Raw genomic sequence first — 24812 nt, forward strand, 5'->3', positions numbered from 1 at the left:
GGATTCATTTTGCCTTTATGCCCAGACAGACGTCACACAGGGGGTCTGCCTCCTCCATCAGCCACAAGCGTGAGACCCGGCGATATTGTTGGGTCTAGTTGAGGTTCATTCCTTTTCTGGTCATGCATTATTCCATTGAGTGAATAGCCTACATCTCGGCGCCGACATTCCCGTTGATGGACATGTGTGTTGTTTCCAGTTGTATGAATAAGACGTCTGTGAGCACTCTGGAACTCTTCTTTTGGTGCCTACACAGAAGGTCGGGAGCAGAGCCCTTGCCAGGCCCTCTTCCCAAAGCGGTTGTACCAGTTTGTATGCCCACAGCAGTCCATGGGAGGTGTGTGAAGTAGTTGTAAGTGTCATTCATTTTATATCCTCTGACCTTGGGGTGTGTCCTCAAGGAAGGTGCCTAGTTAGGGGGGATGTGGGCAGCCGACCCAGGGGGCAGCCAGCTGTTTGTGTATGAGCTGCTCTGACCCCCGCTTTGGGCCACCTACCTACTCTCCGGGCCCGTGAAAACTGTACTTCCCACCCGGATCCTCAAACTGCCACAAGTGCGTTAAGATCTGAACTTGCAGTTGCCAGCCAAGGACAAAAACCTCCTAAATGACATTTCACAATTAACAGTTGCACCATTAACAATAGTCACTACTATTACGCCCATAATAGCCCTACGTCCCTCCAGCTTTCTTCTGCTGCCTTGTCCAGGCTTACCTTGATTTTGGTCACTTAAAAGACTATTTTATTTGGACAAATACATACTGTATGTGAAAAGCACGTAGGAAAAAGCCCCAGAAAAAGGAGCTGTTCTGTGACTCACAGGGACTGGTTTTCAGGCAGCAAAGCAGCAGTGTGGATATTCTGTTTACCTCAAGGCCCAAACGACCCCAGGTTTCCCTTCCCAGCCGCCAGGCAAAGAACCTGGCAGGTTAAAATGAACACCGCTGAGCTCGCCCACGGAGGGTAGGCGACAGCAAAATGCTTTCTCGCGGCCCTTGGAAGAGCCTCCGGGCGCATTGGGAAGAGCTGACCACGCCACCTGGAATCTCCGTGGTGGTGGCTGCCGTGGCGGGGGTGGGGGGCCAGGCAGCCCAGAGCAGAGGTTCAGCCCACTGCACACAACGTATGCACTGCACTGGCCTGGGCCAGTGTCTGTTCTTTTTCTGGTGGGTCTTATTTGAATCTTCTCCTTGATTCGGTTCTCAGGATTTACTCACCATAACTTCGTAAGACACAGCGTTACGTGTCAGTTCCACCACTTACTTGTGACCTTGGACAAGTGACTAGCCTTGCTGTGCCTCTGTTTCCCCATCTGTAGAGTGGAGATGTTTCTAGCTCCTCCCTCACGGGCTGTGGTGAGAATGAAATGAGTTACTGCAGATTATCCGCTTAAAAGAGTGCTTGGCACAAAGTCCTCCTTGATAAAGGTTGGCTGCTATTTTTTTTTTTTTTTGGTTATGACTTGAATTGACTTGACTTCTTGTAGGACATGGTTCAAAATTTTAAAACATTTCTATAGGAGAACCAAAAGTTGGGTCTTCTGGTCTTTGGAAATGGAGACCACTCATGTTCATGCTCTGTCTCTTCCATGTGGGCAGATGGGCACGGGCCTATGGTTCCCTTCCCACACTTCCTTCCAGCACCTTCCATCCTCCAAAAGTCCCTTCCTGTACCTGCATGAGGGAGATGATGCCCTTGGCCCAGGGACAGCTGGGAAGGCCAATTTGTATGACCTCTGCTGTGCTGCCCTGGTGGAGTGTGGCCCAGTGGCCCAAGTTTTGCTAGTTGTGCTATTGGCAGATGTTTACCCAGAAGCTGGACATGCCAGTGCCTGAGAAACAGGCCAGGAAGAATGGGCAGAGGGCCGTACCCTCCAGTGTTAAGGAAGACGGAAAGGAACCGAGGAGGAAAAAGCATTCTGTGACTGGCACAGCTTAACTGGGGCGACTCAGTGCCCACGGCAAGCCTGTGACCAAGCAGCGCCTGTCTGGGGAGGCATGCAAAGCCCACAGAGTGCCTTGCTGTTACCCGTGTGCCCAGCTGCCACATTGTTTCCACGTAGCAAGCCTCCTGGCAGCCTCCCTGGGGACTGGTGCTACTAGAGGGTGACACTCAAGGATTCTCTATTCTGATGAGAACCAAGAAAAATGGTTGCCTAACTGAGTGGTCCGGAGGCTGTGGGCACCTGAAGAGACAGATTCGGGTATCCGAGTGTGGGGCTGTGCGGTGCTCCAAAACCCATCAATGCCGAGTTCAACTCCCGTGCCTGCCTTTAGTGGGCACCAACAGAGTCCAGGCCCCTGCGGAGGGCTTTTCAGCATTCTTTTCAAAGTTCATTTAAAAATACTTACATTTTCTGTAGATAGTACGGTCACCTGGTCAACTAACGCAACAATATAAGAAGATACCCAGCAACTTCTTGTTCCCATTTCTGCCCCGCCTCCCCATGCTACTTTTTTTCTAGGCTTGTATTTCTCAGTCTTTTTCTTTTTTTTTTTAATTTTTGCCACCCACCCTGCTCAGACTCCTGTTTAGTCAATTTTTTCCTGATCACTGCCCCCATTGAAATGTCAGCCCCCACCCCACAGAGCTACTGTATATCTGTTTATGTACCCAGGGTGCTTTGCAAGGCCACAAACCATTGTAACATGTAAGCTTTCTCACCCCTTTGTTTTGGGGGGAACTTCATCCCCTTTGAGGATGCACACGGTAGAGACTCAAACATATATATTCTCGTTTTCCCCTTTCTTTCTGCAAAAGATAGCATGTCATTCACACAGGTCCCCTGTGGGTGAGGGCTTGGGTATCTCTTGCCATCATAAGCAGCCCTTGTACATCTGTCACTTGGTGAATGGCCGGGTGTGTCAGGGACCAGTTCTCAGGAATGGGATGGCGGGTCCGAGGGTCCAGCCTTGAGGCGGAGTCTGTTGGGTGAAGAGTGTCCGGGTTTGTCCTGCCTGGCTTTCAGTCCGGCTTCAGCGCTTCACTCTCTTGTGACATGGAGGGAGTCACTTATGATAATGGCCCCCAACTCAGGGTTATCGAAAGAATGGAAAAGGGAGCATCCTTGAAAGGAAAGCCCTTTCACCAGGACCTGGCATGCATGGTACATGCTCCACAGTTGTCACTGTACTTTTGCTCCATCTCTGCTGCCAACATCATGGTGATCATTATAGATTCTGGGCCATTGCTATGGCCTGAATGCTTGTATCCCCCCACCCCTGCCTTCAAAATTTCATATGTGGAACTCTAACCACCCCCGTGTGATGGTATTTGGAGGTGGAAGCTTTGGGAGGTATTTAGGTCATGAGGACAAAGCCCGCATGAATGAGATGAGTGGCCTTATAAGAGACACTGCAGAGCTCCCTAGTTCTTTCCGCCATATGCGGTTATGGTGAGAAGGTCATATGAAGAAGTGGGCCGAATCTGCTGGCACCTTGATCTTGGACTTTCCAGCCTTCGGAACGGTGAGAAATAAACGTGTGTTGTTTATAAGCCATCCAGTGGCTTTTTTGTTAGAGCAGCCTGAGCAGACTAAGACACTCATGACTACTACTACTATAGCAGGGGGCTGGGCTTTGAAGAGCCCTGGCACTGGCCTTGTTACCCTGTCAGACTACTTCTTGTTGATTCAGCAAAGGATATGCAGAGTCTCGCTAGAAACTTCCCAAATCCAGAAAACCTAGAGACCAGCCCATGAAATTTGCAAGAGCTGCTGTTTGAAGACCACTTGATTGGGCCAGGAGCAGGTCCTGTCCCTCTCCCAGGACCGTAAACGTCATGTAGGTACCTGTCCTTAGAGGCATCTTTATTTTGCCCCTCTTGGTGTTTCTCTGCCTTGTGAGAACCTCGATTTCTAGCTGTGGCACTTAGCTGCCCTTTTATCCCCAGTGCCCTGTGCTTTGCATTGCTGGGTTATGTAAATGTACCAAACCACCTTCCAGATGACTTCAGACCTAGAAATGCTCCGCCATCTTTTGAAATTCTGCAGAGCAGATGTTTCCAATGGAATGTACTCTTGCATGTTGAGGTCAGAAGTTAGCGAACCACAAGAAAGTCCATTCTCAGACTTGCTGTCCATTCAGCCTGCATTCCAAAGTAGCATCTGACCCACAGAGAGCAGATGGGGCCCAATAAACAGGACTAAGAGAGACATCATTTGATGTCATCCGATGGCCCCACAGTCGTCCACCAAAACCCGCACTGTTAGCTATTCTGAGTCATTTGTGCTGCATTTGATTTCCACCTCCAAATGAGGCGATGCTCTTGTAACAAGTCAATATCCTTGTAAAGGCATAAGGTGACCCGTTCAGCAAGATTTGCAGGTAGATCAGCATCCAAATCTTTTGTAAAGGCCCTGCTGTACTTTCATTCTTGCTACCACAGAGTGCAGACGTGCTGGCACTCACTTCCTCCCTTAGTGAGGGAACTGGACATGCCAGAGAGTTTGCTTGTTCAGAACGACGTAGTACCTGGGTGCAGGAATAGAATCACGAGTCTTCATTCATCCCAGACCGTAACCCAAGGTAATCTAGAATTTTTGTGTTAAAAAACACACCTCATTTCTCAATGTCAGCTCTAGCTGTACTTTTTTTTTTCTTTCTAGAAAAGTAAAATTCAAAGAGCAATTTACTTATTAGAGGCTATGAGTCAGATATTATTTTAATACTAGATTTTCCTCTATACTCCCTATCTTTTCCCCATCAATAAACCCATTTTGGATAAACAGTGAAGCTTTATTTTTCCAGAAAACAAAACAAAACACCTTCTTTTATGAAATAGTCCTGGTTTCGCTCCGTTCCATAGAGTTGAGGATTGGGTACATTTTGTCTGTTGTCACCTTTGGACTTTTTTCTTGCCCTGGACTTATTTAACTTTATTTCACCACCAATTTTCTCTTACTTTCTATCCTTTCAGAAAAAACGAGGGGCTTTGTGCTTGGGGAATGAGGAAACCATTTCTCTGGCTCTTCTCCACTGCATTCTTGACACCTCTTTAATTTGTTATTGACCCGCAGATCTGGTGAAGCGGAGACTGCATTTATAAAGGTTGGCGGAGGCCTGTTTTGTCCATCCAGGATGTCAAAAGTCTCTCTCTGGGCAAAGTCAAAGGCAAAGTGAGGGTTGAATTTGAAGAAGGAGTCTGTTCACTTCCTCGGCTACCAATCTTTGGGGTTTCAGGGTGACATCTGCCTTATCCCTTTAAACTGCCATGACATTAGATCTGTGGCCAGGCAACCAAGGTACAGGGCTCCCTGGTCATTTTACAAAGAGTGTTGGGCACCCAGACTGGATTTTATGATGGGATTGTGTGTTGCAGGCGGTTTAGACTGAAATCCCGGCCCCTCTGCACACCAACAAAGGGGTTTCATCTGAAGCCTGTTAGTTCCACCATCCCAGGAAAGTTAAAAGGACACTCCCTGGTGGTTAGTTTCCGAACCTTTGGACAGAGTGGAGGTTCAGTTGCATAAGCCAACGACGTGGAGCATGCCTTTGAAATATCCTGCAGCTGCTTCTTGTAGATTTCTGGAAGTTGATGGTGACTTTTGAATTCTCAGCTTTATTAGCTGCCTAAAAAAGAACTGACCCCAAGTTGATTAATGCACTCTCTCCACTTCTCACAGATGGATTGAGTTGTGGTCTGCTTCAGTGCTTGGAACAGGGGTGGCCAACTGGTGTTCCACGGGCTGCATTTAGCCTGCAGGTATTTTGTTTGGCCCACACAGTATTTAAAAAAATATTTGGATTAGATGCCAGTGTTTAAAAACCAGGAGATTGCACATAAAAATACAGATTTCCGGCTTTCCTTGGAAAGTCCTAGGGTTTGGCTGTCGGGGCCTCTCGTCCTGCAGAGCGGCTACCAGGAGTCAGGATCAAGGCTGCCCATGTGTAGAGACCACTTCCTCTAGACAGAGCCCGTGCTTGCCCTCGTCCCCACCACTCCCTCTGGTTTCCTAAAGATGGATAGTGTGTCCATTGTTACCATCATGCTTGTCAAGGTTTCTCTCTGGACCTGTTAGGTATTTGCATTTATGACCTCTCTTCTGGAAGCTTCTCTCCTATCTGTGGCGGTCTCACCGAGCACCTGGCACACAGTGGGGGCTTTGGAAGTGTTAGCTCCCTCTACCCTTCTTCCTTCCCCCTCCTTGTGGTCAAGAGTAAGATTTTTAAAAACCTTTTGTTATGGAATGTTTTGACTATATATAAATATAGAGTACACAGTGTTCCCATGTACCCACCACTCAGCTTGAATTCCTGGCCAACCTGGTGTCTTCTGCATCTCCATCATCTACCCATATGTCACGCCCATATTTTGAAGCAAATCCTAGACCTCAAAAATCTGACATATCAAAACCATATCATTTCATGTATAAAATAGTATGTACCACTACTAAAAGGGGGGTTTCTGAAAATACTCATCATACCATTAGTGTGTATGAAACTTAATGAAAATGCCCTAATGTCATGAAGTATCCAGTGTTTATCCATGAAACTGGATATACCATGAAGTATCCAGTTTAAACTTCCGTGTATACTTGTCTCATACTTATCATAAAGATATTTCTCTTCTTTGTTTCATTTTTATTACGGTTTGAATTGGAATTCAGACCAGGCCCACACGTTGCACGTGGATGCCTTGGTTTCTAAGTCTGTTGTAATCTAGAGGTTCTCCCTCAAATAACCTTTAATAAATAACTTTACATAGCATAACCTCTTTTTTGGTTTTATCATTCTTAATATTATTTTGCAATTTATTTGTTGAAAAAAAAAAAAACACCCCACCAGTTGTTTATCTGTAAAATTTCTCACAGTCTGTCCTTTACCACTTATGTCCCCATGGTGAGGGTTAGTCTGTTCTTCTGTATTCTGTATTTCCTGTAAATTGGCAGTTGATTCTAGAGGCTCAATTGACTCAGGTTCAATTGTTTTTGGCAAGATTGCTTCACAGGTGGTGGCGTATCCGTCTGTCAGGAAGCACGTGATGTCAGGGTGCCTCTCTCTCGGTGACGTTAGTAGCTGTTGATGTTAATTAATTCAGTGGTGCATTAATTGCAAAACGGTGATGTTCGAATTCTGTCTTCCCTTCCTCTTCTATCAGCTGGAAAACTTCTATAAAGAGAAACTTCCTTTCATCAACAATGGTAGAATTCATATGGAAAAGGCAGGATGAATGCTGGATTCTTTCCCTGTATTTACCAGCTTTTCAGATAATGGGTTGGTCCATTAACATCCTCCAGTGGCGATCAATTAGGGTTTGGTGTGTGTGTGTGTGTACCATTATGAACTCATAGATTTAAGCATAATTGATGTTTTAAGATTTTAATGGGCTTCCCCCCCCAGTAGTTCCTTTTGTCCTTATCGTTGGATGGATCTAAATAATATGACTGCCTCTTTCTTTCCACCAGCTTAGCAACACACTTAGATATTCTGAGGCTTCAGGGAAGAAAGACCTAGGGTTATATCCCCTACATGAGTGAAGGGAATTCATAAAATAGTTGCAGTGCTGGATGGCTGAGGTATTTCTGCAGCATCCAGAAGGAGGGTGTGCCCCTTTCCAGTGAGGGCATCACCTGGAAATACTATGTCCCTTCATCTGATACCTCATTGGCCAGAACCTTACCATGTGATCACACCGAGCTGCAGAGGAGGCTGGGAAGTGTAGTTTACATTTATTTACATTATCCCACCAAGTGCAGAGTTAAAACCTGTTTTATGGAAGGCAGGAAGAATAGACTTGGGTCTCTAAACAGGAAGCATGATCACAATGGGAAAATAGCTCCAAAGGGAGGCTGGCTATTTTGTATTCTTTAATATGTTTAGGAATTTATTCCACAAATATTTAATGAACGTGTCCTATGTGCCAAGTGTAATTTTTAGGGCCTGGGGACATAGTGGTGCATGAAACAGATGGAGTGCCTGCCTTCATGGAGCTTACCTCCTAGTTGGGGAACCAAACCAACAACTAAATATAATTATAATGTCAGCGGGTAATAGTACCATGAAAAAAATCTTTTTAAAAGGCCTTAAATGTCCAGTTATTGTTGATGCTCCCCAAATTCAGGGAGCCCTTTTCCTCAAGGTCAGCCTAGGAACCCCAAATATTTTCTTTTCTTTTTTTCTTTTTTTATTAGACATTTATCATTTATATCCCTCACACAGTGACAACCCTCCTACCCATATCTACTACCCCTCTGACATCGCTCACAGCCATTACATTTCCACTGTCTCTATTCCTAATGCTGTACTCCGCTTCTTGTGACTATCTATCTATCTATCTATCTATCCCTAAATAAAATTGTAGTTCACATTCATTATTGTTCAACTTCAGCTTCAGGTGTACAGTACAGTGAGCAGGCATCTACATCATCCCTGAGCTCAAATATTTTCTTACTACCGTTTTGCCCGAAGCAGGGTTTCTCAACCTCAGCACTGCTGGCATTTGGGGCCAGATCATTCTCTGTGGGGGCTTCCAGGACATAGGAGGCTGTTTGGCAGCAACCCTGGCCTCCACCTGTCACATGCCAGTAGCACCCTTCCCACCCCAGTTGTGACAACCAAAAATGTCTCCAGATATTACCAAATGTCCCCTGGGCAGGGGGAGAATTGCCACCAATTATGAACCACCAGCCTGAAGGATTTAGTGCTTGATTCTGGTGAAAACAACAGGTTTGTAAGGTTGAGTGTTGACCTAACTATATGTTTTCTTGGGAACGAACTGGGGCACCTACTCTAGAAAAATGCCTGTTATTTGTAGGTGGGAGAATTCTTCAAACACTCTGGGTATGTGAAGCCACCAGGAACTAGTTTCTTACTGTGCACAGTATATTCCCTGGTGACTGACTAGGACAGTGGCTTCGGGGCCAAAAGATGTGGATGGATAGTCGTCAAAGGAAGCTTAATTTGGGGGCCTGCTTTGCCTTTGGTCTTCGGGGATGCATGTGTAAAAAGCGATTTATAGATTGTCAGGTGCCCCACAGATTGTGGGGAGGGCTGGCAGTGTGGACACTCCTCATTTAGCATGGCCTCGGCGGGCTGGCTGCCTCAGGAAACTGCCACGAGGCACCCTGTTGGGGCCATTTGTCTTCCTGGTTTGCTTCTGGTCACCTAGTGTCCATTCATGCATTCCTCCTTATAACAGATATTCTCTGAGCACCTACACCGTGCTGGGCTTTGTGCCAGGTGTGCCAGGACACAGCAGTGAATCCAGTGGAGGAGGCCCCTCCCCTGACAAAGCTCTCTAGCGGGTGAAAGCTGTTAATTAAAAATCAACTAATAAAGAATAAGAATTTCAGATGGGCGTAAGAGCTCTGAATAAAGTAAACAAGGTGATGATAGGGGCGGGAGTAGCTTCAGAGGGTGCAGTCAGGGATAGCCACCCTGAGGAGGTGACCTGGATCTGAGACCTGCAGGAGGAGGTGAGGGAGGGGATTTCAGGGAGAGGGAACAGCACGTGCAAAGGGCCGGAGCTAGGAAGAAGCCTGTGCGGAGGACAGAAAGAGGTCTGGGGTCGCTGAGAGTATGACCAGGAGATGAGTGGAAGGGAGGTTTTGAGGGCAGCCAGACCACATAATGCCTCACAGGCCACAGCCCAACGTTTGGATGTGATTCCAGAGGGAAGGGAAGCTGCTGGTAGGTGGAAGGTTGCCGTGTGAGATGTGTGTTGGCCAGGCCTGCAGGTCCAGGAATAATTAAAACATAACAAGAGTCCCTCCTCCTTAACAAGCACTTAATTTTTTTATTTTTTTTTTTGAAGTTTGTGGCAGGATTATTTATTGAGGTATTAATTTTGTATAATTTGTTTTTGCTGTTGTAAGTATTTTCCCCTCCCCCAAATCAAACTGTCCTGGGACCTTTTGTTTTGCAAAGTCAAAAGTAGAAGTTGTCTAATAAGACAAGTGAGGGGTGTTAATGTCTAACCATTACATTGTTTTGTACACCTGAAACTAATTTTTTTTAGAAAGAAACACAATGTAAAAAAAAAAAAGTATTAGTTGCCAGGCACCTAAAAGATCACCCAAATCCAGAGCTTTTGGTTTCAAAAGCTTATGCTCGGGGAAATTATACTGGCTTAACAAGCACTTTAGAAAGGCAGAGACTGACTGTCCTCTCGGCATCAGTCATGAAACCAGGCTGCGGAAAGAGGGAGTGAGTTGACTCCGGTCACAGGGCTAGAGGCACACAGGCTGAGCTGTTGGAGGCACGTGTGTGGGACCGTGATTTAGATTCAGTTCATAAACAGAACGAAGCATTCATCTTGGGCCCTTTCACTCCCTCTGATGAGACGCAGAAAATGGGCTTTCACCCCAGACCTGCCGAACTGACTGCCTCCAGGAATCTCAGACTCCGCTGGGGCTACTATGAACTCCCACCCTACCCTGCTCTGTCTCCATCTCCCTTCTCTGTACAGTTGCCTAAGGAATTTGGAGGTGTGACCTTAGGCGAGTTACCGAATGTCTGTGACCTCAATTTCCCCGCCTGTAAAATGGGGACGATAGCAGTGCCTCAGGTCTAAATGAGATGGCACATGGAAAGTGTGTCAGCCACATAGGAAGCACCCTGTAGAGAGCACTTGTCAGCTTCATCTGCCCAGGACTGTGGAGATGTCTCAGTCTCCGCCTTTGGGAGATGACAGCCTTTCCTTAATGTCTTCTCACCAGCTCCAGGCCCAGGCCCTCTGCTCAGGCGCCACAATGAGCCTTGTGGTCAGAGACCCTGGCCCAGGCCACCCGGGCACCCTGCTGAGTGTGGGGTGCAGAGTGTTGATCTCAGTCTTGTTCAGACCAGCAGATGCCCAGAAACGACCTAAATATTCATAAGATACAGGCACCCAAGGGAATACTGAGCAGCTGGGGACAGGATTAGAAGGGGGACTTTCTCCTGTTTATGTTCTTATACTTTTGGATGATCTCTTCTTTGCTATACGATGTATGACTTAAAAGAAAAAAAAAATTTAAAAAGAGATACATTTCAGGTCCTAGAAGTGACCCTAAAGGCTAGTGTGAAAAAAGAGGATTAGAAAGAAAGCTTAGTTCTGCTGAGGGGTGTGTCTCCCACCATTTGGATGTGTAACCATCCTTGCCCACCCTTCTCAGCTTTGAGTGGATGATGACATGTGGCTGTGCTAAGATGTTCTGGCCTCTGAACATTTGCTCATACTATAACCTCTACCTGGAGTGCCTCCCCCTCCCTCGCGTGCCTTTTAAAATCAGCCAGCATTTCAAGGCTCTGACAAGCTCAGTTTTCTCTGCAGGTGGAGGTTTTCTCTCTTCCTGTGAGTCCTGGAGACAGGGTCCCTCAAAGTTGCTACTTCTCACATATGTCTTTCAGGTGTTTCTATGCATTTTTTTCTCCGCTGCTCAAGTCCAAGTTTCTGGGTGACAAGGACTAATATCTCTGACTTCTCTGTACCACCACTGTCCCTGGGCTGACTTTGCACATAGTAGGCCCTTGACAACATTTGCTAATGTCCCCTTGGCTCAAAGCCTGGCCCAGGTCCCTGCACATAAGATGCTCACCAAATCTTGGTGGGGTTGAATGAATATCCAAGAATAAAATGGAGATCATCATATACTGCCTCGTGTTTTAAAGGTTTTAAATCTATTCATCATCAAATACCACTAATACTTATTTTTAAATAATAGGAATAGCAGCTAATGCTTAGGTGCTACTTATTGCATACCAGGTACGCTCCGAAGACTTTACTGCATTAATTAATTTAATCCTCACAACAGCCCCATGAAGCAAGTACTATTATTATTCCCATTTTATAGATGAGGAGACTGTAGTCCAGAGAGGTTAAGTAACTAGCCCAAGGTCACACAGCCAGTGAGTAAATTTGTAGGTGTTCCTTATGTAGGTGTTTTGGAGGAAAGAGGCCACACATTTCCTGGTCCTGGAATTCAGGCGTCAGCAGGACAGCTTTGGAACCTAGGACTGGGAGCTTTTCAAAAGGACTGAAGAAAAGTTTGAGAGGCATAGGGGATGTGTGTGGGGGGGTGGGGCGGGGGTGTAGGGCTGAGGGACATAAGCTGTGGAAAGATAGAGGGATAAACTTCTAAATACAGGAAGAGTACTGCAAAAATGAAGTGATAAGTGTTTAATGAAATGCCTGTAAACATAAGATGTCAGCCAGTCTCCTTCAACCTTTATAGCAATATTTAAATTATATTTACTGTGAGCAACTGGGGGTATTTCAGTTGCTTGGCATGATCTGGCCTGGAGTTTCTAGAAGTAAAGGTGCTGGGCTCCTTGAATGTCCTGCTGGGGATTTGTGAGGTCACAGCGAAGGACCCACGCCTCTGCCTGAACGGCTCAGGGAGGCTCCAGTTGGTCCCTGGGCCCCTTCTCATCGCCATGCTCTCCGGGCCTCAAACTGTCCGACGGACAGGACAGAGGCAGAGGCTGAACACCAGGCCGGGGCAGGCCCTCAAAAATGTGCTGGCCGCTAGGCCCACTAGAAAATCAACTTCTCGCCTTCAGCCAGCAGCCCTGCCCAGGACCCGGCCATCCGGAGGTTGTTGTGACAGCAAAACCCAGTGCCATGGAAACGGTTGTGCAACCCCAGGAGCAGGCTGCCTGGAGAGCAGGGCAGGCCCTCTCAGCTGGGTGCTTCATTATGTCTCTGCTCCCATCCCCTTGCTATTCTGTTGTGCTTGGCGGGGGCTTGCTTTGGACTCAGAAGGGCTGCTTTTGCAGGGAGACCTGCAAGCTCGCTCCCTCTTTTCATGCCAAGAGGCCAGTACAGCTGGCACACGTGCCCCCTATTCCAGCCGCTGCCATCCAGCTCCCTGTTCCTTCTGAAGATAGTGTCCCCATGGGCCCAGCTGGTGGAGAACGTGAAGTGTTCGGGGACACGCGAATGGGCATCCAAGCTGGCCCAGGCTGCCTTCTGTCAACAGCAGTGTTTGCCGCCCAGACCCTGCCAGGGCTCTCCCTGCCTGGCCAGCGGGGCCTCCCTCCCTCCTGCTGTGGTTCCAGGCGTTTCTGGGGGTGGAAAACAGAAACCAGCCCTGTGTTTTTCAGGCTGCCAGGCTTCTGAGAAATTCATGCCTCGGCCCAGGAACTGGAACTCCCTCTGCTCATCCCTGGCCCCTTTCAGAGAAGGGGGTACCCGCTCCCTCCAAGCTGGCTTCCTATTCTGTTCTGATTAGGAAGAAGGTTCTGAGGATGGTCTTTTGCCCCCTCTGCAGTTGCCACCCCTTTGGTCACCGGCCCCAACCCCATCCCAATACCCCCAGCTGTTTGATGCCAGAATTCGGGTCCCAGGGCTCACCCCAAGATGGCCTGTTGGTGCATTTCTGTGGCCAGGCCTACCCTGGAAAGAGTTTCCTAAATTCAAACTGTAGCTCACAGCCCTGGGGCACCTGCTGCTCCAAGGGAGTTCTTAGCCTTTCAGGGTCCCCTCTGTGTGGCTGGGGGCAGGAAGAGGGGCAGAAAGGAAAGCCGTGTGTTTAAAGTAATTCCAGCTGAAATGGCTGTGGCTGATGAGAATGGAGCCCCTCCTGCGGGTGCTGCAAATTCTAGCCAATGGGTCTCTTAGGGAGAAATGGAATGGGGTGTTTTCACGTGGACATTTGAGTAAGCTTGGCATCCTGGCCCAAATTTCTTCCACTTTAGTCAGATCCACTCAGCACATTTGCTGAGTGCCTACTATGTGCCTGGCAGAAAACACTTCAAAGAGCATTGATTTAGTAACTTGCATTGTGGCTTGTAACATGGCCATGTGTGTGGTTTGTGTGTCTGCATGTGTGCACACGTGCACAAAGAAACAGCCCACACACTAGTGTGGGCGGGAGAAATAAGTTGGCCCAGTCAGATACTCCTTGAACTTCAATGGTTAACTCTGATCATTTTAGGCCTGAACAAAAAGCTTCTGTCTTTACCATTAAACCAATGTTTATGGGCGAGGCAGGAGAGCAGGGTGACAGGGTTCTAAGTTGGCACTCTGGAATCAGTGCCTGCATTTAAATCCTGGCTCAGCCACCTGCCTGCTGTGCAACTCTGAGCAAGTCCCTTCAGCTCCCTGAGCCTCGGTCTACCCAACCACAAAATGGGAATAAAAATGACAACACCTACTTACGGCCTTGTGTACATGAAATGATTAATGCTTGTAGATTTCTTAGGACAGGACCTGGCACAGAGAAAGGGCTCAGTACGCACCAGCCACCAGCATTATTTATCGACACCTGTGACCAGCCAGGCACATTGACAGGTGCTGATTGTTTCCAGACTTTTCCCCTTTGCTGTTACAGACAGTGCATTCTAGAATGTTCTTTTCTGTCTCCTGGTGCATGCACACAGAGGACTTTCTGTAGGGTGGAATTTACCTACAGGTGGAATTGCTTGGTCACCGGGCGTACATATCTGCCACTTTGGGAGACAATAACAGATTGTCTCCCAAAGTGGTTGTACCTGTTTATACTCCCATCAGGGACACGGAAGTAGCTGCATAGCTCTCCATCCCAACGTTTGATGCTGTAAGATTTTCTAATTGTTTCATGTAGCTTGTGTGTGAAATGGTATCTTTTGGTGAACAGAAACTTTTAATGTAGTTAGATTTATTTTCAGAAAGGCTGGAGCTTTTTGAGTATAGTTGGGGACAGTGCTACCTCAAATGTGTCATTGGACTGGCACCATCAGTGTCACTTAAGAGCTTGTTAGAAAGACCCACTAAAGGAGAAAGGCCAGGAGTGGGGCCCAGCAATCTGCACTTTTACAAACCCTCCAGGTGATTCTGAAGTCTTCAAGTCTCAAGTACCAGTTTAGGAAATCTTTTTTATCCTGATGTCATAAAGAGTGGCTTCTCTATTGTCTCCCAAATACGGTACAGTCTTACCTTTCACACTTAAGTTTGTAATCCACCTGGAATTGATTTGTTTTGTGTCCAGTTTGAGGGAAGGTTCTAATTTCATTGTTTTCCATATGGATAACTAGTGGTCCCAGGCCATCTATTGAGAAGTCCATCCTTTCCCCACGGGCCTGTAATCCACCGGTGTTGGAGATATCATTTCCTGAGAAGTGTGGGCCTCTTCCTGGTAGCTCGGCTTTGTTCCACAGATGAGTTTGTCACTAGCGACAATTCTTAGTGGCAGCAGCTTTGTAGGCATTCTTGATTTCTGGTCGGTTCGGTCACCAGCTTGTTGTTCCCTAGAAGTATCGTGGATATTCTCAGCTTTTTGCTTTTCTGTGGACATGTTAGAATGAGCTCTCAGGCTCCAAAGAGTGGTGTTGAATCTTTATCTCAACTTTAGATTGTTGAATCTCTAGCTCAAATGGGGAAAAATGGACGTTGTACAGTGTTGAGTTTTAGTAGGGTTTTTCTTTTTCGTAATAGAAGGAAAATATAGAGCCACCTCTCACAGGGCTTGCTTGCTGTCATTCCCGGCCACTGACCCTGCCTCATGGGCTGAGATGTACCTGATGAGCTCGTGACGGCCCTGCCTCCCGCCACCCCCTCAAAACTTGGTGGTCTCAGTGGATATATGCTCGGCATCGGGATGATGGGGACTTGGATTAGAAAGGCTGACCCTCCCATTTCTAAGGATACGTTACTCTTAAAAGCTGCCTCCTGCTAAGGAAAGTCTTTTCACAGGTAATTTCTAGCCACGTCCCAGTTGGCGTTCTGAAATGGCCTCAGGACAGAGATGTTCACAAATGGAGAAATGATGTCCCCTCCGTTAAGTCAAACCAAGGTTTAGGGTTCCAGATACCACCATCTTTGTCTCAGCCCCAATTGCAGCATGGTTTAACACACCTGCTGTGTGCTATGCTTCATGTTAGGTGCTCGGGGTGGGGGCACTTCAGAGCCAGGATTTCACTAGTCAGGGAAGGACCCAGGCAGGTGACAGCGTGACTGAAAGCTCAGAGGGCCTGGCTTCTCCCTGTGACAGCAAAGCATGATTTCTCAGTTTCTGTTGGGATCTATCTGCTCCAGAGATAGACAAGCATATTTACAGCGCTCCACATCGTGCCGTGATGAAGTCGGCGCTGAGTTGCCAATACTCGGGAGCCACAGTTTGTGTATTCCTTTGTTCCTTCTTTCACTCCATCATTCATCCATCCAACAGCTATTTATTATTCACTGTTGAGGACACTCAGAGTCGCTGCCCTCCTTGAACTCACAGTCTAAACATAAAATGATAAAACCAGGTAGAGCTAAGTGCTATGAAAAAAGGTAAAGCAGAGTGGAGGGGAATAGTGGTTGGTGACGTGGAGGCCTGCTATTCTAGTAAGAGAAGTGTCCCAGAGGAGGTGACATTTGAGCAGAGATCTCAAAAAGAGAACCTTGCAAATATCTAAGGACAGAGCATCCTGGGTAGAAAGAACAGCAAGTGCCAAGGCCCTGGGATGTGAGTACGCTTGGCGTGTTTAGAGAGTAGGAAAGAAGGCTGGGGGCACCAGAGAACAGTGAGGAAGAGAAGTACATAGTCTTCGATCTTAAAGGAGTGACCTTTCCTGAGGCCAACTGGGACCCCTGGGTCCCATCAGTGGGTCGTGTGAGGCTGGTGAAAATCATTCAAAATGGGATTCTGAGTAGGAGGCCAGCGGGTGTCCATGGCCGCCAGGCTCCTGCTGTGGACAGCTGTGACCCAGCGGCCACGCACCCCTGTCACCCTTTGGGATAACCTGATTTTCCTGTGAGACAGGACCCCGGCTGTGGAGGATAAGAGCGTTCTACCTCCTTTGGAGAGAGGGTGCCTTCTGTGCTCTGCAGATGGCCACCAGAGCCTCCCGCCAGATTCAGAGTGACACCAGGGGAAGGTTTGGGTTCCCTGGGGTCGCTGGTGGTTTTGTGGGGAGTGAGCTTAAACTTCCCCTTCGGGAGAATACTGCTAACAAAAGCGGGCGGGGAGGCCTCTGGTCTCCTGGGGAAGCTGCGATCTGTCTCTGAATCCCAGGCCGTGGCTCTTTTCCAAGTCTTGTGATACACCGATCCACCAGCACAGCTCCCCTTTTAGGGCTGGACCTGGGCCTTGGCATCGTGGTCCCAAGGGGCCAAGCCCCTCTTGGCTTCTGAAATCTCACCCCCATGTTAACTAGAGTGAACAAACAACATGGGGGTTAGCGCAGCCCCATTTTTCCTCACGTACTATATGGGGGAGTTCTACTGTGTAACCCTGATAAAAGTGAGGGCCTGCCAAGGAATCTCTGTTCAGAGTTGGATTCAGAGAAGCAGGTTCTGGCTGCCAGACAGTAATTGCAGAATTCCCATCTTCAGAGAACTTGAGCCAGGCTGTGTAGGTTTGAACCGGGCTTTGCTGCTTAGTAGCTGCCTAACCTGGGTATCTGACCTAATCTCTCTGAGCCTCAGTTGCCACATCTGTAAAGTGGGGGCCAGTCAGTCTCTACTTGGTGGGATTATTGTGAGGATTAAATACACATATGCAGAGTGCTTTATAGAAAGTGCTATTAATATGTAAATTAATCCAAGGATAAGTCTGCTTCATCAGGACATTTCATCTACCACGAAGAAAACAGCTGACAGAGAGTCTTAGCCAAAAGCAGTTTATCATTTGGAACATCACAGGAGGTTGGGGTGGGGGGAAGTGTCTGGTTGGTGCAACTCTGATGAAGTATCCAGGATCCTGTCCCCCCCCCCCAACCAGCACCACTTCCTTCAGTGACAACAGCATCTCCCTCACAGACACCCAGTGACCTCTGCAGCTCCAGGCGTCACTTCCTCACACTCCAACATCCAAAGCCGGCAAGCAGGCTCCCTCGCACCTTTCCCCCCAGTACCTCTGGCCCGTGCTGACTTCTCCTGTTGTCTGTTTAGTCAGAGCTGCCCGCTGTGTGCATCCGGCTGCAGAGACCAGGGAAGCAAGTCATGGGCACGTGTGACATCTTGGATTTGCCGGGAAGGACAGGGCCATTGGCCTTTGGGGACACTGCAGCAGTGGCTGCCGCAAGAGGCCTGATGCCTGACACAAAGTCTGTGTCTCCTCTCCCCTTTCTCCCGCACCCCACAACTGTCCCCCAGCCCACCCCCCCACCCCGTGCCACCTCCTCCCATCTCTTCCTTTGTCCCACCCATGTGTCCTTTTCCCTCTTTCCCTGCCCCTCCCTGCTGAGGTCCTATTTACTCTGTCCCTTCTCCTAACTGTAGCCTAAAAACTCCAGGAAGCAGACTGGCTCTCTGAGGGTGAAAAGGGGCCGGAGGGCGCCCACATGGATAACACGGCTCACTGGCATTGCTGAGGGTGCATGGCCTCTGTTCTATCATGTTCCCTCTGGTTCAACAGCTGCCAATGTGGCCGACAACCTTCCTGCTAGGATGCCAGCCCAATTCCTCAAGACTGTCAAAAGCCAGACTTAACTGGGCAAGTTCTGGTTAAGTCCGATCAGTTAGGGGTTTGTGGTGTCTTCATTCTCTCCACCATCCCTCCAGGAAATTTTTACTGAGCACCTACTATGTGCTGGGTTCTGTCCCGGTGGTGGGGATCTGGCAGTGAATGAGGTCCCTCCCCTCACGGGGCTATTACAACCTAGTGAGGGGTTGACATCACCATGTCATGGGCTTCAAGATACAGGGTCCTTGTAGCCTGAGCCATGGTACCCACTCCCCCAAACCAGGATCCATCGCCCTGCTAACCATGTGCAACCAAAAGGCTGTGCCTGGACTAGTGTTCTAGGTTCACCCTGATCCATCTAATGCCAAGCTTCTGTAAACACTGGCACATGCCAACAGAATGGTTGGGGGGTCACAAAGGAGATGTTTATGTGACAGCGTGGGGCCGACGCAGAAGGTGCCCACTAAATGTTGCGTCATCGGCTTGGGCATGTTCTTTAGGAACCGTGGAGATGAATGTGGCCACCTGCCTCCGGTCCTTCCAAGTGGCATCCCCGCGAAGGCCTTGAGGAGCAGCTCTCTGCTTCCTTCCCTCAGGCACTGCTCTCCGCCCCTTGATGGAGTCACATTGCATGTAGATTTGGAGTTCTGAATTGTGAAGGTTCATGGTGGAGGGTGGGGATGATGCTGGGATTGGGGCCCCAGGAAACTCAGTTTGGGGCTGTGCCCTGTCTCGTGTTGCCTGACTGGAGTAGGTGCATATGTATGTCTCCCTGGAGGCTAGCTCAGAGCAGGTGACTTCCGCTTGCCACCTTGGAGCTGGGCGCCGTCTTGGCTGCAAGCTCATCTGCCTTCCCCATCTGCCAGCAACATGCCCTCCAACCAGTTAGCACCTCAGCTTCTTACTCGAAACCAGAGCCTCAGAATTGCCATGTTTACTCATCCCGAGAGCTGGGGACAGTTTGGGACGCAGCGTGGCGCATTTTTCTCGTAAACTCCCAGGTCTTGCTGGTAAGACGTCTGGGTGGCTGGGTGCTATGCGGGCCTGCTGCCTGGGCTGGCTTCCGGAGGCCTCTGGTTTGCAGAGTGTTGGTGACACAGAGGGCTCGTGTGCATGTTGCTGGCCCAGGGCAGCCAGTGCACCGTGCAGGGTGGCCGGGGAGGGGCCCCTCTTGGCAGGATGTGAAAATGCATCTCTGAGAGCATGGCTGACCTCAGACCCACCCACTCTGAAAATGCAGAAATAGCTTCCAAGGTGAAAGTGCTTTGGTGAAAGAGGGTGGCCTGGCCGTCAGACAGTTCAGTCTGCTAACCGAATGTTCTGTGTGGTGGGCTCATACGCATTAACCCTGCAATCATGACCCTGCTGCTAACGCGGCTTTTGTTAGCTTGGCATTGTGCCAGCTGTACCCATCCCACAACAGCTGAGAGACTCATTATTATTCCCAGTTTACAGACAACGATACTGAGGCTCAAGAAGTTAAATGATCGGCTTACGTTCCCTCGGTGAATGTGGAGTTCTTTACTATGAGCCAGATACGGAAGCACCTGTCAGGGGTTGACTCATTGATTCCCTCTAAAATTGTCGGGAACAATTATTGGCCACTTTTTACAGGGCAGTGCGGAGAAGGTCAGGGCTTGCCTCAAGTCCACGGCAGGACGTGGTTACCTGGGATTTGGCCCCCCCACCTCCGCCCTGGAAGTCTGGCTCCCAACAATGTGTTTCCTTATGACTCGGCCCCTGGGGGATGCGAGCCCCCCACCACTGTGCTGTTTGTTAACACCCTACCGCAGACCAGCGATGTGACCTTGGGCAAGTCACTTAACCTTGGTTGCTTGGCTGGCAGGTGCCTGCCATGTGAACATAAATGGAGATATTAGAGAAGAATGTACTTTTTCAGAACAGTGCTTATGGGACTCTCAGAGCTCAGGATGCCATAATAGAATTTCCCAGATTGAGTGGCAGCTTAAACAACAGAAATTAATTTTCTCAACAGTTCTGGAAGTTGGAAGTCTGAGATTGGGGTGCCAGCATGGTTGGGTTCTGGTGAGAGCCCTCTTCAGATGGACACCTTCTCGCTGTGCTCTCATATGGAGAGAAAAAGAGAGACAGAGAGAAAAAACAAGCAAACAAAACAACTCTCTGGTGTCTCTTCTTATAAGGGCACTAATCCCATCATGAGGACTCCACCCTCCTGGCTTTCTATAAACCTAATCACATCCCAAATGCCCTGTCTCCAAATACTATAGCAGGGACTGTATAGGTGAAAGGTTTGATCAAAGGTCTGAGTCAGGAGTTATGACTCTGTCTCCATGTCCTGGGAGAGTTAACGTATCTTAGTGTAATGTCACACACACACACTCACACACACACACACACAGTCCTTGTTGGTCACTCTGGATAGCCTTTGAGTTGAGAACAATAGTGTCAGGGCCAGACCTGTAAATTTCACTTGGAGAAATTTGTGACGGGGTCTGGTTCCTGCTCGGGTCTGGTGAAATTTCTTTCCAGGCAGCTAGTGGCTTCTCTTGCCTGTGCACCTAGAAGGGGTGGGCTGGGTGGCCCGGGGGTCCCTGGTTTAGCTCATGCCACAGGCCTGTGGCCGAACCAGGAAGGTGGAGGGTGTTTGGCCCTGTACTGGCCCTCTCCTTCCCCCAGGTGGGTAGGTAGGCTCACCCAGGGGTGGGCTACAGGGTGAGGGATGGCCAAGTGCATGTGTGGACAGGCCTACACTCCCAGGTAGTCTGCAGGTCAATCAATTCTCATACCTGAGGGACTCAAGAGGGAGACAGACATGATTGAAATATTTTGGGAGTGGAAGAATTTCAAGACATAATTCGTAAGACAGATGGGAAGGTGTTGTGGAAGGGAGCATGAAGGGGCCAGGATGCCTTCTTACAGGACGGGCTTGTGTTGGGCTTAGGAAATGTGTGGAGGTGTGTGGGTGCCCTTTTTGGAAGGATACCAGCTCTGAGCTGGTCATGACATGTGGGAGGACATAGAATGAGCTGGAAGGTGAATTTGTGGGAGGGTGAGGTGGAGGCTGGACTGGAAGATTCAGTCAGTACCTAGTGAATCCTTTCAAGCAGCAGGGCCCATCCATGCTGGTTTTCAAGGGGAAGGTCTCATGGGGCAGGCCGGGGCTTTGGACCTCCTCTGAGAGGACACAAGGGTGTTTTGTGCAATTTGGTGACAGGAGGAAAGTGGCTCTGGATGGAAATGCTTTTGCTGCTCCTGGCTTCCACCTGCTAACCCACCTGGAGGGTCTGACCCACCCTCCCCCAGCCTCAGTTCCATCTTTCATGCATGAGCAAGGATGAGTGAACTCAAATGTCTTAACATAAGTGTTTGGTTAATTCTTCCAGCCCCCAAAGAGAAAGATGGTTTCCCAAACAATTAGGTATTTATTTTATCATCTCATTTGTGGTTCCAGGCTGCTCTGTGGGTTTGGATCGCTGTTTCTTTCCAGAATCTCAACTGATGTAGGAACAAGTACTTTTGTTTCTGTTTTGTTAGAAAAAAAGAAAGAAAAGAAAAAAGGCACCACCTTATTTTGCAATGCTTGCTTTGTGGCTGGGGCCTCTCGGCAGAGGTTTGGGGTCGAGACCGTGATGAAATGGCAGAAGGACAAGGAAGCGAGCCGTGGTTTGTTTAGAATGCTTTCCTGCCTGTGGTTGCTACCTAAGAGCTGTGTGGCGGCTTGACAGGAGAGTGCAGCTTAGCTGCGTGTGATGAAAAAAATCTGCTGAACTGGAGGAAAGGCCTGGGCAGAGGGGTGAGCTCGGCTCCGGTCTGCGTTTACACAGTTGGGGAGTCCTTCCTTGTAGGGCAGCTTAGCTTGGAGGAAGTCCAAGTCGTTTCTCTCTAGTTTGTAAGCTGATGTGTAATTATGGAAAACATGGAAAACGGATAAGGCTGGCATGTTCTATACTGGTTGGGAGGGACCATCAAACTAAAGGTACCTTAGACCAATCTTTCTAATTCCCAATAGCTGCATCTCTCTCTCTCTCTCTCTCTCTCTCTCTCTCTCTCTCTCTCTCTCTCTCTCTCTCTCTCTCTCTCACACACACACACACAGGTCTCCCCAGCTAATTCCGTGTCATTGAGAGACGCATGTCTGTCCTCTCAGAAGGCTGGAAGCTAGTTGTAGATTCTGTCAAGGTGACAGATTCTTGGGTCTCTGTTTTTGTCTGTACACGCTGTATGTCTCTCTTTTATCTGTTGACGTCTTATGCTTTGATGTTAGTTATCAGTGTTGGTTAATCAGAGAACCACTTCTAATCCATAACCTAAATTATCATTAATCCACTGGCCTAGTGGGATGATTCACCAATTTATGCCTAGGGTTGTAAGAAACAACATCACTGTAAAGGTCTTTAGCTATGGCTTCATCAAAGACCACCAAATGGGTTGCTGTGATTCTAGGACCAAAGGCCTCCCTCCCTGTCTTTAGGAGGGTTTGTTGGTGTCACCTAGGTAGCCATACGGTAATTTTAAACACCGGAGTGCTTGTGGAGCTGGGGCCTTATCTTGGCTCTGCCCAGGGCCAGTGGGCTGCTCCTGGACAAGTCTTACTACACTTCTCTGCCTCAGTAGCTTGACCTGAGTAATGGGCATCATAGCACCGACGCCCAAGACGACTCTGAAGGTGAAATAAGGCATGTGCCCCACCACCTGTTCCACAGGATGGTTGGCTGTGGTCTGGGTCTTGAGCTGCATTTTGGGTCTTAGTTGATTTAAAACAGCCTTTCCTCTGGCTCTCGTTGCTTCTGTCTTCTACCAAGAGACAGAGAATTAAAGAGTGAAACTTCATGACTAAACAGGAAGCTGCACCTCAAAAGGATGCAGACAAACCAATCAGTTTGATACTTTAAAAATTCTCTGCACTCTGTCGATGAGAGGTGGGGAGTGGAGACAGAGCAGGCTCAGCTGCTTGGGGACTGGCCTTTTGGTGTCCCCTGAGACTCACCGTGTACTGGCCAGCTGGTGTACTGTGCCTGGTCCCTGGGGTTCCACATAGATTCAAATTACTGCTCCAAGGGTGTGACCTCGGAATGTGACCTGATACCTACTAAGTGCTGCTGGAATGGGTACACATGGATAAAGTGGAGACATTTTAGGCATCATAACACCTGGGAGCTGTTTTTTCTTCCCCCTAGGAGTAACAACTGAGGCAAACGTTCTACCTTAAGTCCCAATATGATCCACCCTACTGTTGGGCAGAGACCGGGGGTCTCAGCACAGAGGCAGGGAGATAGGGGAGGCACCAGTGCCGTGATCGAGACAGGAGGTGGCGGAGGTTTGAGTGTTGAGTGTCCGGAGGTCCCTAGAGGGTAGGTCCAGGAGCATTTGTATAAGGAGGGGATGTGGCCTGTGACCAACATTGGTCTGAACAACCAGAAGGAGGGAGTGTGTTTGCTATAATGGGAACAAGAACAGAGCTATTTTTTAGGGGGGGTAGTGGAGTTAGTAGTGAGTCAGGAGATTGGTTTGGGCCATGTCTGAGATGCCCAGTGGGCAGTTAGATATCTAAGTCTGAAGTTCAGGGGTGACGTCTGGCCGTTGTCAGGACATAGGTGGTGCTGATGACCCTGAGTGATCGGACGGTGACTTCTGCTCTCCGGTTGGGAACAAGCCCATGTGTAGCAGAGATAGGCAAGTACAGCGAGGGAGCTGCCCGAGGGCCACGGCCACCTGGAGTTCTGGAGAGTGGGTCTTTCTGCTTCAGGGGATGGCTGAGAGGCACGGTCCAAATGCTGTTTACAGTGGCTACTAAGGAGGAAAGCGGATGTGGTTAGATTGTCTTGTGCTGCAGCCTGGGAGTTACCCCAACCAAACCAGCCATTTTTGGAGCCTAGCATTTGGGAGTTGAGGCCTGTCACAGCACAGGAAAGCTCATGGAATGTTCAGTGCCTTGAAGATGAGATTCCAGGGAGTTGGTGCCTCTCCTTGAAAGAGAGAGCATGCTTTATCTAACGATGCTAATAAAGCAGCATCTAGTAAAAATCAGATCACTCCCTGGAAGAAATTAATCTCTGAAAATATTTCTAAATCAGGGGCTCAAAATGAACCCTGGCTTGCAATCTGTCCATTTAAAGGGGCTTGAGACAGCTACAGAGGGGGGTTTATTGTGATCTGAAAGTGAGGAGAAAATGTGATATAATTGAATGGCTTGTAGACTGCTCATGGCTCCTTTGTAAGTACCTTCAGAGCCCTGATTGGGCGGGGGCTATAAAAGTAGAACTTGTTTTTCACTGTTGACAAGACAAAAAACAAACAAATAAACCAACCCCGGAAGAAAATCTGCATTCTTAGGAATTTGCATGCCCATTGAGGTTATGTTACTAATAAGAAGAAAACGGGTGAGGGGGCGGGGGAGGGGCCGAGGTTAAGTTTAGCATTTATAAAAGCCAGAAGGAGGATCAAATTGGAGTAGATCCCGCATGAAAGTCTGATAGTCTCCGACTGCAGCAGAAGCTAGCATTTAAAATTTTATCTCGTTCCTTGGCCATGATTTGAAACT

General features: G+C 48.5%; 1 protein-coding gene across 3 annotated transcripts in view; it reads left to right on the top strand.

Annotated features, from left to right (window-relative positions):
- Nucleotides 1-24812, top strand: part of NFATC2 (nuclear factor of activated T cells 2) — a gene marked incomplete at its 5' end in the record, with an annotated part of 148954 nt that overhangs the window by 114323 nt on the left and 9819 nt on the right. The window lies entirely within an intron of this gene.

This window comes from Rhinolophus hipposideros (genome assembly GCF_964194185.1).
Source record: "Rhinolophus hipposideros genome assembly, chromosome: 22".
In the NCBI taxonomy this organism is placed as follows: Eukaryota; Metazoa; Chordata; class Mammalia; order Chiroptera; family Rhinolophidae; genus Rhinolophus; species Rhinolophus hipposideros.